General features: G+C 39.8%; 1 protein-coding gene across 1 annotated transcript in view; it reads left to right on the top strand.

Moving 5' to 3' along the window:
* Positions 1–17,253, top strand: part of LOC105687920 (zinc finger protein 43) — a 47,833-nt gene that overhangs the window by 11,894 nt on the left and 18,686 nt on the right. The window lies entirely within an intron of this gene.

The raw sequence follows: 17,253 nt of genomic DNA, 5'->3' as shown, positions 1-17,253 counted from the left end.
CGTATTACGCGCCACGTGCGAGTTGATTATTATATTTTGATTTTTCTTTTGCTTCGCGTCACTTTATTTTACGACATTTTGTATTTTATATTCGAACTTTCGTTCCGTGTCGACAATCACGCTACGGTAGAGCTGCAAATCTAGCGAAGATATTTTTATTCCGAAACGATTGAATTTTTTATAATTTAGTTACCGATTTCTCTTATTTGTTGCCGAATCGAAGATAATTGATATTCTCTGCAGCTATCTTCGGATTTTCTCTTCAATCAACTCGCGATATCGTCATCGTCGAATCAACTGAAAGGAAAGAAAAACAAAAAGAAGAAGAGGGGAAAAAAATAACATCCCTTTGTTTTCCAATCTGCAGTTCATTAACAATAACGAATATATCGTATGCGTACATACAGAAATGTATCAAATCTACGTATCCATAGTTATCATTTGCCTGAAAGTATTCACAAAGGTATTTAAGCGATTATAAATTACGTGTGTGTATATATATATATATATATAGATATATGAAGAAACACGGAGTTGGAGTTGCTGTTGCCGGGTGTCTCTCGGTAATAATTAAGCTTTAATTACGACGTTATAGTCTGAGATCGTTAAAACGTACGTTAATAAGCATCACGCGCGCGCGCGCCACCGTACCTACTTATATACCTATATATACATATATACCCCTGCAAGCACACACCGTTAATTAATTATTTTTTTCTTGACAGCTCAACACTGAATGTCTCCGAGTATATGTATAATGTACGTACAACGTTGTATGTATACGTGCACGCGATTTCATTAAATCGAGTGTAATTATTGATCGGCGAGGTTCGATGTGATCCAACGACAAAATATCAATAATAGTGACGATAATAAGAGGTACCCGAAACAATCTGTACGCACTTGATATCATGCACCGTATGAAAGGCGATTCATCGTAAGAAGTGCAATTAAATTTCAAATGACATATCACGTACGTATTATACATATACCGCGTGCAGACGTCAAACCTCCGATCGTTTATGGAGTGAAATGACGTCTGTGATGCGCGCAGCGGCATGTGACTTTTTAATTATCCGTCGAAAGTTGAAGATGATGCGTGGTTCGTTTGAATTAAAAAAAAAACGACGAACGAAAAACTTGCGATTCGCAACTATAACTTCGGTCGGAACATTCGCCTGAAATGAAAACCGATGATTGATCACCCCAGCCGTGTGGAGGATATTTTTGAATTGGATGAATATGATCTTTGTTGTCTCGTCGCTTGAAATTTCGGCAGAATTTACCAAAAAATGAACAAGGACTACAGTCTCTGAGGTTTTTTCCGAAGATTTCGATGGCGATTGGCCCGATGAAACACCAAAGACGACTCTTCCACTGCATATAGCTAATGTGAGAGACCAATCCGATGCTACCCTCAATTCTCGTCTTGCTTTACATTATTATCGTCTTTGAGGGTTTCTCTTGCGGTTCGAGTATCCACACGCAGACTCGTGTGTGTGCCTTACGTCTGTGAATTATTTCGGTGCGGAAAGGTTAAACTGCCGCATATAACGCGACGAAGCGTGAAACGATCAGAGAAGAAGACTCTCACGATCAGTCCAGATACCCCTCCGTCTATTCGACCTGCAACACCACGGTGATAATTATCAACTCCCGTTGGACAATACGGATACCTATGAAAGTACATAAAAGGTAGGAATATGAGTAAATAAACGTCGGCGACTTTTAGCCCGCAAGCTGACGCTTCCACGCATGGATTATACGAAAATTTTATACAACGCATTCGATCTCACTTGAGATGGTACATGGTCATTGAAAAAAAAAAAAATTTTCATATACGTTCGATGCAAACTAACGGCGAGGGGATCCGTGTATTCGACATCCAATCCGAATCGAGTGACTCAATGAGAAACCAAATGAGAACAAAAAAATCATAGAAAAAAAAAAAAACGTCAACCTCATCATTGAATTATATGTGATTTCTGATTCCTATTCCATTTCTCTAAACTCGATCTTTTCTCTGTTCTGGTCGTTTTTTTCAAATATATGAACATAACTCCGAAACATGGGCAGTCCTGACTCCCCTATATCCCTTGCGAGCAAATCTTGTGGGGCTTCCGTTAAAACGACGGTGTCCTTTGACCGCCCTCCGGTTCTCTTTGTTCACTTGTTGGTTGTTTTTTTTTTTTTTTTTCGATTTTTTCGCTTTCGTCTTAGTTTTTGCTTATTTCAATTCGTTTTTTTCTTCTTTCTCCCGGGGTGAGGAATATTACGAGAAGAGTGGAAACCGAGAACCTCACCTTTGTACACACAAACAAAGGTACCCATATGCAGTACCTGGTTGCACGCTCGCTCCCCCACTTCACCGATACACGCGTGCCAAAATAAAGGGGATTCCATATCTTTTACTCGTGCGTATATACGCTTTTTTTTTTTTTTCTTTTTCACTTTCACACACACATGTATACCGTCGCACCGCATCAGGTTCGGAGGTAGGTTACATTATACACCGAGATGCAGCCGATAGGGTGAAAATTGGCGATTTCCGTAACGGATTCGGTAACGCGCGCGACTACGTCTAATTAGCCAATATACCATAAAGAGACAGGTACACGTAACTTCATACGAGATCGGCGATCGCTCGTAAGAGCGTAAAATTATATCCTCGCTAATATTCTCTAAATATTACAGTCGACCGGCTGACAAAATTTTTTTAAATCAATCCAACGTTGTTCTTCCATGAATCTTCTTCTTCTCTCGCCTCGTGTATAACCACTTCAGGTTATTCGGTGCGGGGGAATTCGAAAAATTTCTTTTTTCTCTTCGGCACTTTTACCAATTTTATTTATTCCAATACACTGTATAGTGCAGAGTAAGAGCTTGAATTATCTCGATTCTTTTGGGACGAGCTTTTCAACGGGCGTGTGGGTGGCGCGTCTTTTCGGTATACGTATACTTATAGTCGCGTTCTATGGGTTTTAACGCAGGGAAAAAGGGTTCACTTTATTTCATCGTACCTCGCGATGAAACTGCGCGTGAAGCGAGTGTACGTTGTATATACACATAAGGTATTTTTATAGGTACATACAGGTATGTGCAATACTCATACACATTAGCCCGGGGTTACTCTCACCTGCCACATGTACAGGTGCCCCCCACCTCCTCACCTTTCACTAAAGCGAATCCCATCGTACGTCTCTTTGACACGAGGGTACGTACTAGCTGTGCGCGTACAGGTACGTCGTCCGAGCGACGTATTGGGTTTGCGTGGATTTTTTTTCTCACATTTTTACAGAAATGAAAATTCGAAAGAATACAATTTCAACTTCGTTTGCGCAAGAAAATTTTTCGACAAAGTTACACTCGCCTTCGCCTTCACGCGCGTACCTACGCGTACGCGTGACGGTAGTTCGGTGCTTTTTTTCACGTGTAACACGTGAATTAGCGTATCAACGATGTAAGTTAACCGATAATTATTACGGCAATTAATCACCGTGCGCGAAACGTATAATACCAGGCGAACGATGCACGTGAAATTTTCTTTCTTTCTCTCTTTCTCGCAAGCTCGCGCTAACCGCGATTTAAGATGTATACTCGTATGGATGGGTGTTCGATATAGCACAGATCAATTTTTCGAACGTATACATAATATACATTTCTCACGTACGATTATATCACGCGTAACGCGACGTATATCATACATATATGTGAAAACCGTCTCGGTGCTGCTATTGCTTATAAAGCTTTATATCTGTACGTGCATCGCTACACTTGTTGTATATATTTAAAACATAGATGTAACGAACACATAAGTACGTACACTATGTATTCGTATATATACATAAACGAGGTGTACGATGTGCCGCAGGTGCAACAGCAGTAGCAGCAGCAGCAGCAGCAGCAGCACTTCTACCCGATGATCCTTATTATTGCAGCTCGCGTTGACCAAGGCGCGCGACTTAATTGTCACTCGATCGCATTAACCCCGAATCGAGAGCGTTTCGCCTCGTACGCACGCATACATCCGCGAAAGGGCATTGCGTGCACGTACACGCGTCACGCGCGCACGTACGAGGATTTTTATTGAATCGCATCGGTTGGCCGGGGGGGAAGGAAAAATTCTCGGAACTGCGAAACGACGATGTTATTGCAAATTGGAAGGAGCGACTAATTATTTTAGTAGCGGAATAATTATAAAATTCAGATATTATCCGTGGGACGGGGAACATCGCGCGCGACAAACCGAACGTGCGGTGGGATACCTGCCTTATAATCACCTGCGTGGGTCATAACTGTTGTACGGTGAACCGTGCGTATACGTACGCGTACACGTAACGGATATATAGATGTGTAAACGGCGTAATCGTTATATAGCGAAATAAACCGCATCGCGAAGTACCTCCGAAAATTAACGAGCAGCGAGAAATTTCACGTTTACCGTAGGTATTCATGTGTGGAAGCTTACAGGAGTACTACGTGCGTGTCGTAGCGTGTGTGCGTACGAGCGCACCCTCGGATAACTGCGTCAATTAACACTTGTAAAAAACAAAAAGGAGGAAATTATCAAATTTATATATCGAAAAATATACCGTTAACCAACCAGCGATGCAACGCGGTGCACCGCACATTATGTGTTCCGTGTACACTCGCTTATATACGTATATATGTATATATATGTATATGTGCGAAAAAGATCTGGATTATAATTTTTGTTGTATACCGTATACCCGCGGATATTCCGGCAATTTATGTACAATGTGAATATTCAATGATAATTAATAAAAATTTCGTGTAAATTGGAGAATGTAAAATTCTTGAAATTCTCCAGATTTCGTTCTCAACTAATTAATTGATTTTTATTTGATTTAATTAATTCGTATTTATTTATTCATTCTTTCGATCGCTGATTACATCGTCACACACGCACCTACGTCAATGCGTACACCTACCTTATACATATTTTTTTGACAAAATGTGAACGAGATATTTTTGACATAATCGCGTTCATAATTATTATCATTATTCTTTTATCTTTTTTCTACTTTGTCGTACTTAACCAAAATTAATTCGACTTGAGCGGATTCACGTACAATTGATGGAGAGAAGCAAAGCGTGAAATATCAGCTACCGCTTCGGCAAGTGTATTATAACGTGATTATACTTTTTTTTAGTTACCGACCGCATCGTCCACTTTGTTCGAAAATTTAATTAATGATAACCTATGCTACGAGCACTTAACGCTCCGATGACGTTAAAACTCATTCCATATAAGTGTGGACCGATGATGAAAAAGGGAACCAGTCCGCGGAGATCCTTCGCCGGTATACGCGTATATACTTATACAATATAATACATGTACGGAAAAAAGTCGGAGAAAGAATGAAGAAAAAGAGTGAAAAAAATTTCGGTATCCTAAATCAAAAGGGTTATACGGTATATGTATACGTGTAGCGCGTATTATATTATATGATCCTCGGCGTTTTTTGTACATATAAAGATTGCGCCGCTAATTTGAAATCCGGAACGAAATACGGCAGCCATGCACGTTTTTATATTGTCGCCCCGGGGGCCACACCCGATTAATTTAACCGTTTAAGATAAATACATCGCTCTTGAATAATTATTGTGGTTTATAGCTAAGTGTATTATCTCATAAGTACGAAATCGTTCGATACATTATTTATCAAATTTATTACCTATAATATGGTTTTATCGCGATGTTGATTATTAATTTCGGAAAGAAGAAGAAGAAAAAAAAAAAAAAAAAAAAAAAACCCAAAGAGAAACATACATTTTTCGCATTGAGGATTTCTCTCTCGGTAAAAATCATATTCTGCGATTGAGGATCACGTGAGAAATGCAGATTCGTCTGGTCAGCTGTATATTCCGAAAAGTCTATTTTCTTCAAAATAGAAAAAAAAGAAAATATCGTTACCCAACAAAATATCCCATTACTTTACCAGTTCGATCGTTTGATAAATCTTCCACCCTATAAAATTTACCATCTCATCGCAAAAATTTTCCAGCGAGAGTAGGTGTAAAATCAATCGTATTAGATCTGAAAAATTTAATTAACGTGTGTGATGAAGTTTTCCTTATTTTTTTTCTTCATCCATTCGAATGAATTCGGACTTCGATGCGCTCGAGACGCTCTTTGCGCTTCGCGTACAGAATTAGTTGTCCCGGGATAAGACGCCAGGCAGCACATGAAGTCCGCAATGTACATATTCGGTCGTCGATTTCGATCAAATTTCATCGTATTCTGGTACCTCGTGACACACGAGGCTATACCATAATATTACCAGTTCACAGCCAGCTGCCCCGCATAGTTCAAACTTCGCTGCTGCGAGACTGACGCGGCAACAATAAACTTGCGTACACGTGTTTTCTATTAATTTTTCGAAAATTTGTCGTCGCGCAGATCCTTGTTGGGTACAGCGATTTGTGCATTAATTTTTCATTTCAGACCTGTGTAGATGAAAGAAAAATCTGAAGGCCTGTCGCTCTTCTTCTTGTTCGTCGTTTCTTTCTTTTACCCTTTTTTTTTTAAACCGCTCCAATTTATATATAAAATAGATAATTTTGGTTTTTAATTTACCCGAGATGAGCTGCTTCTCCTATTTTTTTTTTCTTTTTTTTTCCTTCGTCTCTCACTCGTTCACGCGACTTAGCGCCGCGTGAAGTGGTTAATGATTATATATTGTGTCGGTATAGATATATATATATATAGTTCTAGGCCTTAATAACCATCTTGGGGAAATACCTGGTTTCAAACGGTGGCGTATAGGTCACACCTGCGGGAGCTTCGTCTCTACGGCCGAGCCATTTCGAGTGTTTAATTGTAAGAAAGAACAGAACGTAGCAGAACACGCCGATGGGGAACAATGGGCATCGCCGACGAAAAAAAAGTTTAAAATTAAAAAAACCAGAAAACTAAAAGATAAAAATAATATAAATATATACACTCCAGTCCAGACCGATAGCTACCGTGCTAGTTGCAGATAACCATCGAAATCCACGCCATTATCGCACCCCTTGAAAGACGGATCTTGTTATACTCCGAATGAAACAGATTGGAAAGAAATGAATAGATGGAATCGGTTGTGAGACGGGATACGCGGCGAGGTAGAAGAGGAATGGCCCAAGATTCTCGATCAAAAAATCGGCCCACCTATTCGAGTTTTTTCCTTTTTCTTCCCTCCCAGGTAGTCACATCCCCGCACGTGCATTCGTCTCGTATACCTCGCGGTTCTTATTTATTTTTTCTATTTTTTTTTTTTTTTCATCATCATCCTCGCATTTTTCTTTTTCGTCAGAAATTTTTGTACATCGAGGACTCTCGACGGCGGTACGTAACGGAATGAATATACATACGTCGATCGGACGATAGAAACGGAGGAGGCGAAAAAGAAAATCGCGAGTCACGAAGGTCTCACGGTCCCGAGGACACAAATTTTATACCGTCGAACCGTATATGATCGTATATATTTAATTAAGGAAATCGTTCGCGAAGTACGCGAGTCGAGTCATCCGATCTCGCCGACTCATAAGTAACGTCAGTTTGTCGATGTAATTTGAATATCAATTTCTATGACGCGCATCCGCGCGGGCCCCAGTTATTGGAGTACGAGGATCGAGACGTGCATACGATGACGGTTGCGGTCTGGATCGCGAATCCGATGATCGGTAGAGATATGAAAAGTGCACCGGCGGTATTTCGCGGCGGTGGTAGTGGCGGCGGTGGTGGTGGTGGTTGTTCGTATACGTAAGTATTACAAGAACGCTCGTATCGACGATCGTCGTGTACACATTACTGTATAACTCATCCGCTTCTATATATGTACCTATATACTCGAGTGTATTCGTATACGTATACACGTATTCCGTATTGGTGAGGAGCTGCTGTTTTATCGGGCTTTCATCGGTCGTTACTTACGCGCTCGATTTCACATTCGACTCGGTTAATTATGCCCGAACATACTCGTACCTATAATATTATACCTTCAGCTATACAATATATCGCACGTATGTCGAGGTGCGGGCCTTGACGAAGGTAAAATTATTTTTTTTTTTTCTCCGCAACATCAATTACGAGCGAAATAATAATCCGCGTGGCGTTTAGAAGTGATACGCGCACCCCTATTCAATACGGAGAGTATCGAGAAAAATCCGGATGATCGGAGAAATCGATGACGGCTATATGAAAAGAAAATAAATAAATAAAAGACGGAGGGTCGGGATCGTCCGTTACATGGGTACACATATATTTCTTCGACTTCCAACAACCACCCGGTGGTGCGGCACACCGTTACAGTCTCTCCGAGGTGTGTTTGCGTGTGTGTGTGCGTGTGTAATACGTGTGCATCAAATGCAACGGGGAGGCAAACGAACGTAGGTGGTTTTCGAGTGTTGAGGAAGGCGCTTGTACGTGGCCAACAAACCCCGTACACCCCGTTCTTCCGTACACCGCCGCGTCATTACCAGTTGAACGTACGGTACGTACCACTTTTGTACACGGACTGGATGGGACACGTTCGTTCGTCCGTCGAAGCGCGAATACCGTCGCGGAAGTGCAATATCGCAGGCAGCAGAAGCAGCAGAAGCAGCAGCAGCAGCAGCAGCAGCAGGAGCAACGACGGCAGCAGGAGCAGCGGCAGCGGCAACGGCAAAGTTTCGTTATGCTCTGCCTGCCAGATGTCATCGGGGGTCTCTTTTCGTGGTTGTCTCGCATCATCGTTTCGTTGTATTCTTTTTTCTTTTTCCCTTTTCGTTTCTCTTTTACTCTTCTACCCGCCACCGACACACGCGTCGATTTGATATTTTTTTTTTTTTTTTCTTATTTTTTTTTGGTACATACGACGAAAACCGATACCGTAACGAATCATTTCGTCCGTGTGTGTGTGTGTATGTATGTACGTACACGAAACGCTTTCTCCTTTTATACGGTTTACCGTTTGTATCAGTGCCTGGAATTCAACCCGAAGGATTTCGAAGAGTGTGGGGCCTCGTGAAACGAAAGAGAGAAGGACGAAGCACACACATCCTTTTAAAAGCTCTCGCCGTATTGTATAATGCCGCCGACGCGACGCTCTCGAGAACGAAATGAAAAGAGAAGATAAGTTGAGAAAATAAAAAGTAGTTGGAGGAGGAGGAGGAGGAGGAGGAGAGCCGTAAAGAGAAAAAAGGAAAAAACTAATAGGCCATCGTCGGCGTGCGCCTGTCGCGTGCCGCCGAGGGAATCGCCGTTACCTGGTGAACGTGTGCGTCTACGTGGTATACCTGTATACTCACCTTTGCACACATGCGTGCATATAGTCAGGGTGGAGGAGGATTCGGGATTCATGACGGGAACGAGGGGTGAGGGCGTCGCGGCTCGTGCTCGACGCATGTGTGCGTTGGCGCGTGCGACCGTGTGGGAGGTAGGTTATAAAAACCGGTGGGATTTGATGCGCCGAAAAACCTCGTACCATAGATATATCATATACACATATATATGAAATATACGTCTGATAATACCTCCGCGGATCATCGTGAGAGTTGTAGAAAAATTTTTTCAACTTTTCAATTTCGCTCAGACGAAACAGCCGCTCACTCGGTCGCAATCAACGAATATTTCATTCTCTTTTTTATTCGATCCAGAAAAATATCTACATCCGTATACCAAATTCAAATCGACACAGTTTGGAATCGATGACTTTTTACGTACGATTTCATTCGATCGCGGGGTCCGTCCAATTTTGCTCAGATTTTACGTGTATTCCGTTTTATTTTTTGAATCGAAAGAGTTTTTGATTTTTTTTTCTTCTTCTCGCCTCTCTTCGTTCAGGGGCGTTATTTTAAGAGGTAGTTACGTTCGACCGTTTTTTCGGTTGAACGGAATCTTTTTTTTTTTTTTTCTTTACAGGATCACCGCGCTTCGAGGCGTTAAAATTTACATGCGAACATTAAATTCTCGAAGCTCATTGCACCCGAAAGTGCAAAGAGTGTGTACCACGTCAACCCATCGCAGGCTGCACCAGCGGCGAACGCCGCGCACATCGCAAAGTGCAACCATTGCACGTATAGGTGTGTACGCGACGTATACAAGTGCGTATATATATATATTTATATATCCTTCGGTATAGGTGGCTGCTGCAGGCGCTTCTGCGGAGTGCCTCGTGTTGTTCCTCTTCTCTTCATCGGCGCGTGCCGGCGCGTGCCATTCTCATTGGCGGAGGTACGTGGTATTTATTTATTTCTCAACGAACGTGAAATGTGAATGAATTCGAAGGATACCCTGCGAATAAATGTAGAAGTTGGCTAGTCGGCCCTACCATTGATAACATCCCATTGGTATTTTTCTTTGAAAAAAACCAAAAACTATTTCTGAAATATTACCTCCTTTACGTTATACTTGACGGCGCGGTGAAAACAGAAAGGAACGAAAAAATGATAAGTGCACGTGCGCCTACGTACTTCTGACTTACAGAAAATTTTAATCGCTTTTTTGTCCATCCATTTTTCCCTATCAGGATGCACGTCGTGGCATCGAAAATGAGAATATTCATGTCCTTTATTTTAGATTGAAAATTTCGACCTGCACCGCAGGATTTTTTTCTATACGTGTGTATCAGATTTTTCGATCCCTCCGCCAATGGTAAGCGAGCGAATTTATATTATACCGCACGTTGTATATTCATACATATACGTATACCGTATATGTATACTTATATGTATTTATATGCATGTATTTATTTATAGGTAGGATACCTCCGGCGCACACCTTTCCTCGTTTATGAGGGTCGAAGGGCTTTCCGGATGGTGAACACCCACCGCACGTCGCGTTTTCGCCTCTCTCTCTCTATACACCTATACCTGTTTAATATGGATCACGTAATGAAAAATTTGTCCGCAGTTAATATTTCAAATATCGACGTTCTTCCAATGGAATTTTTTTCCTCGCAAGTTTTTCCCCACGTTTATCAGCTGGAAATTTTTCCATTTCGTTCTATTTGAAACCACAATTTGTCAAGCGAATCGATGACTCCCGATTTCGGTTTTGTTCGTCACTCGATTCCTTAGAAAGAATTCATCGGCGGTAATTCGGCGGTCGCGATTCCAATTTTCAAAAAATATACCCGTGAATGTTCATTATCGAAACTCTCGTATAGCTATGCATGCGCGACGTACATTCGCTGCTGAATTACCGACGATATCGTTATCGATTAACGAGTTGTCTAATTATTTTGACTTGCTATACACACATTTATTGATAATTAGCATATAATCTACGTGATGTCGCATGGATACACGATCCACAAAAATTACGTCACGTGTCCATTGTGCGTGAAAACAATTCTATGCCGGTGACAAAAAAAAAAAAAAAAGAAGCAAACGATAATCGCTTATTATCACGTTTAATGTAGCGTCGACAATTTTTTAATACACATCAATGATGATAATTCCTTTCAGCTCTTCTCACTCTTTTACGGAATTGGAAACGATGCAACAAATCGAGACGAAATTAAGAGGGAGGAAAAAATGGAGAACTGTGCCAAGGGGGTAGGTTATTTTCGTAACGTAATTACGTACCCATCTAATCAATGCGTAGTACCTGAATATAATTCGGCTGACAAATATCCTGGATGTATAAAAAATATTCAGGTATTGGAACGAACGTTTTTTTTTTTTTTTTTCGTTTCTCCTCTGCGAATAAATTGAATTTGAACACACTGTGCGCTTTTCTATCCCGTGCACCAGCTTTTGTGGGATACGCCCCTCTCGATTTCGACTCAGGATATATTATTCGTAAGCGTGTACCTAAATTGAGGTGCGGCACGGTAAACGAATTTTCCACCTTTCTCCGACTACAAGAGAATATATATATATATATATATAAAAGGTGAGAGGATGTGCGATGCAGTTTTATCGGAAACGAAGGATGTTGCATCGAAGCAGCTCCCGATGCAGTTCCTGCAACGGCGCGGCGGTAGAAGAATCGATGAATGGGCGAATAACGTCGTAGCTGCATGCAGGTGAATGGGAAGGAAACACGAAATCTCTCGACGCTTTCGAAATCTTCAATAAACCGACACCGTTACAAAATAATGTACATGCAAACGCGACGTGCAGATGCATGTAATTGCATAGCACCTATACACACATTCGAGTACAGAGAATTTTCAAGAATAATTTGCTGCTGCAGTTGCACAGATATACCGAGTGATCTGACGGAGGTGGATTCGAAACGAAAGAAAAAGAAGAAAAAAAAAAAAAATCTCAAATTCTAGGTTCTTCTTCGTTCTTTTTTGATCCAGTTTATCGAATGTTTGAGAAAATTGTACATGGAGGTACGTAAATAGAACGTCGTGCAAAATAAAGTTTGACAGAAAAAAAAAAAATTGAAAAACTAAAAGAGAAACCAACTGTTTCGTTGCAATCAGCTGCAATGTGACAAATATAAACCACTCAATATAGTTTTGACTTGCTTACATATCATCACGTGTACACTGCGTATATAAATATATGCAGTGTATATGTATTGCTATGATATGACATGCGGTACTTAACTCACCTTATTGTCAATGTTGAATTACTTTAACGAAAACTGCGAACGGTGTCGCGTCGTAGATCACTTGGGTGGTGTAGTCAGGTACCATGTTCCAGTTGTGTAATACCAGAATCTTGAGGTCGAACGAAGTGATACTACACATGTATGTAACGCCGCGGCGTACACGTCCAATGTACGTATACGTTGATGCGGTAAATAATTTATATAGATGTACCTACGGTAGCTATATAATTACTATCCAGGCGTTAATATAGATTACATGAATTATTTCGCGGGTTTTGAAGTAATTGCAGAATTTTTTTTTTCAATAATGCCATTCTGTCCATATACCTGACCTAATCTGCTCTACGTACGCGAAGTACACCGCGTTCTATGTATTCGTATTCGGAAGAGATAAAAGCGTAAAAAAAATTAGGTAATTATTAGAATACGATCTCGATATACGTGCGTATATGTGTATACGTAAACGTTGTATCAAATACCAAGTTATACAACCGAGGTATTGTTTCACCAGCTGTCACCTACTTTTCAGATATGATATATGTCATAATATAGATCCTAGTGTAATGAAACGTTCGTTGTATAGGTACACGTATATGGGTAGGCGGCTGTCCTAACTATAAACGGTGCAAAATTATCATAGGTGCATTCGCACATAACTAAGAGCAATTGCACGGTTACGGAGAGGTGCAGTTTCTCATTTTTTTTCTTCGATAATTTTTTTTTTTTTTTTTTTTTTGCTTTCAAAAGTTGCGATACAAATGCGATACATGATGCATCGCGTGTATAAAAAAACAAGGTGCGCAAGGTTATACGTTATTCATGCCTTGAGAAAATTCAATTTCAGTACTTTAACTGCAGAATAAATGAAACGTACGGTAGATGGTGTACATAGGTGTTCACGTATATGTGTATGTATACATGTAGGTACGTAATACACGAATTTCTAATCTGCAGACAGCATCTATTGTCTTTTTAAGGGTATACATAAACACACGTACACGTTGATACCTATGCGCCTGTAACGACGTTATCACGTACACCAGGTTTTTATTTATGTATATAATATTATATAATATATCTTGTAACGTGTACGTACGTATGTATATATATACATCGAGTGGGTTATAATTTGCTGCAGCGTTTGTCTCGTGTGCTGCATATTTACGCAATGATATACAACAAATGCCGTGCATATCAACAGCTACAGGTATCGATAAGGTACACGATTACGCTGTATATATAAATTATATTTTAATACGTACATATATATATATATATATTTATACGTACGTAATCTCTATTGGAACCTGCCCGGCTTATGCATAGATATGTAATTTTATGGTATAACACATATACGATGTACGACTAGATACTTGAAAGCGTTAACGCGATCGGTTTTGCTCGTTCGCTCGCTTGCAGAGCTTATTTAACTTCACCTGCGTGCAATGCAAAAATATTTAAACAATACAACGTCATCGTGCCGGTAATTGACGTAACGTCGTATGTATTCTCATGTAGAATTCAAGGGATGGGGTATCGAGATGTTGTTACAATAACAATAGTAATAATAATAATAATAATAACGACGACGACAATCGCACAATCTCCGGTCACACTTAATATATATGCCTGTTCAGAACGCCGGTTGTACTCCTCGTTTCAAAATATACCTGAGAGGGGTGGTTAGATCGGGTGCGATTTTCAACGTCACACTTCGGTGTGATGTAGTATGGAGTTTTCTCACCTTCTTTCTTTCTCTTTTTTTCTCTCATCTTTGCTAGCCAAAAGAGAAGCGAAATAAGTGCCAAACTGATACATTTCGTCGATGATGATTTGTTCTCGATAAAAATCTAGCGCAGCCTTGGTTTATTTCGGTGATTCCGATTTAGCGATTGTAAATAGTGTAAGCGAACTACGGAGTTTTAGGAGTGCGCTTTTCAAAGCTACAGTTTTAAATATTGATGAGCCGAAAGAGGAGGAACCGTATTTCTCGATGGTAGCCAATGAGGAGAGGCGCCTTGGCGCCGCGGCGCCGCCCGACGCTAGTTGCCTCCGCCCCCGCCCGATTGAAATGCGCGTCTAATCGGCGCCGAGACTACTAAAATCCGTTATCTACGCACTCGTAACCGACAAATGATCATCGAAATTAATTATTAACCCCCCCCCCGCTTCTTGTCTCAACTTTTTCTGCTAAAGAAAAAAAAAAAAAAAAAGAAAGAAATAGGAAAAGAAACTCGAGGATTTCAGATCTCTCATAAACCTCCGAAATGAGATTGGAATTTTCCGCGAGATTGTCCGAATACATTCACCGAATATGGGAAATCAAGATCCTACGAGAAAAGCAAAGCAATGCCAAGCGAAAAAAAAATCAAATTTCTGTGAGGTAAAAAATCCCCCCATCACGATACTCTCCGTGTGTACGCGATTCGAACGATCAAATTTGAATAATCCGTTTATTACGGTACCCAAATTGTAGTTAATTAAAATCTTGATACGCGAACAATTACGATTTACATATTAATACACACACATATATACATACATACATATATATGTATGCATGGGTACGTATGTACACGCGATACGTCCGCAGCCAATAAAACATAAAGTTTCCCTCTCCACGGTTATTTTACCCTCGTTTTTAACCGGTGGTTCGGAAATTATGGGCGGAGCGTCAAAGTCGCGAGCCCCGAGTTTTTGAACGGCGACAGGTAGGCAGATAGGTAGGTAGGTAGGTGGCTTTCGTGAACCATCAGGTATAAGGTATATACACACCGGTGTGAATCCTATACGAAACTTCAGGAGGATCGTAAGGGAGCATCAAAGTGCTTCACGATCAGTCTGTCCAGGTCCTTGGCCAGGTTAGGGCAGAGAGGCTAAAGCGCGCTATATCTGCGGCGCTGTTACGATCGAAATTTTGGTTTCTGTTTTTTTTATTTTGTTATACAATTATCGTCGTCCACGAACATTCAAATTCGAACACATATGTGTACCCCCAAAATATATACACGTGTACATTACTCGTCAATTTTATCAGCAGAATTTATGTTTAAGACTTGATTAAAAATATGGTAAATGAATAAAAAGTATTACGTGAAAGTTTTATAAATAATTATCGTACACCGTTGAAAGTTATATGGACAGAAAATTTTTTGTAATCAATTTATTTTTTTTCTCATTTTGATCGTTCTATGCCCCTCATCGGCGTCATGATCGTTATCGATAAAATCAAATAAAATTGAATGAATCGGTATGCAAACGCTATAAATCGTTCATCCGGATCGAATGTGTTTGTTTAAAATATTTGAAAACGAAAAACAAAAAAGATAAAAAAGGAAAGGAAGAAAAGAGAAAATTTCTTCATTATCTCGTACAGGAGACATTGCCGCTGCACATGGGTATAATATTTACCGTGAGAGGAATCATCGTTATGTGATTTTAATTGTTCGCTCACATGGACACGTTGAACGAGTGTGCGTATAAATAAATATTCTACCTAAATATCGCGATTGTAATATTTTTATAAACCCGTAAATGAATCAAAAGAAAAATCGAAAAGGGAATAAAAATAAAGTGTGAGAGCAGAGGTAGTGCTGAACGATCTACGGAGGGTCACAATCGATCATCTACATCGTACTATCATTGAGTGATTAACTGATGGATTTATTGGAATATTCTTTTCTCTCTCATATGTCTGTATAGATTAATTTATCAATCGATAATAAAAATCAGTGGTGATAAACGCTCGAAATAATTCGTCGATCGATCAGCATATCGTGTGGCTTGTGATACTGCAGTTTCCATTTTGGATTTGATAATTTTTTTTTTTTTTCATCCGTCTTAATGAGATGTGCGAACAATCGAATCTCGTATCATAATTACAATTAATCCGATTAAAATATAATAATTCATCGTTCAAATAAAATTGTGAATTTTATATAATTAATCAATCGATAATGAAACTTTTGGTATTGTTGAACTTCATTGTGTTCACCGGGATCATATAATACGTAGGACATTGTTTGGAAAATTATCACAGTGTACCTAAGATCGAACTAAATCGACGCAATGTACGTGTAACAACTGCATATACTGAACGATAAAATAATTCGAAGATTTTTTTATGTAAAAACGAAGCAAAAGAAGCGAAATTATTTCACCACAATATTCGATCTAATTGAGCATCGCGACGAAGACAAGAGAAAGAACGTAATGTGTGGTGAGTTCGATCAACAATAAGTACAATTTGAAATAATTATCCCCTCCCCATCGTGAAGATTCAAATTTTTTTTTTCTCTTCAATTTCTTTAATCTAATTTCGAGGACTATTTTCGATACATCCGGTTCACATGTAATCGCGTACGACACGGTGAGAATGAAAAATTGATGAAAAAAAAATTTCCACTCACAAAAATTAACTATGTCATTCCTATGTGCTTACACGTGCTGAGAAAGATTTTCGTAAATACTTTTTTTGTAAAATCGCGGTTGGCTATATATAGTATACCAATGTTCGTTAATAACCGTTGTATCTACACACGTATGTGAACGTTAATTTTGGGTATACAGTTATACGTGAAGTTAACGTGTGTAACGTATTTGTAGAATATGAGCGTACAAAGATTTATGGAATAAAATCGAAATTTCTGCCTCTGGTTGAAAAAAAAATCTGCGGCTACAAATAAGAATCCACACAT

This window comes from Athalia rosae, chromosome 7 (genome assembly GCF_917208135.1).
Source record: "Athalia rosae chromosome 7, iyAthRosa1.1, whole genome shotgun sequence".
Lineage (NCBI taxonomy): Eukaryota > Metazoa > Arthropoda > Insecta > Hymenoptera > Athaliidae > Athalia > Athalia rosae.
Note: the sequence above shows the minus strand (reverse complement) of the source record. Positions and strands in the feature narration are given on the sequence as shown.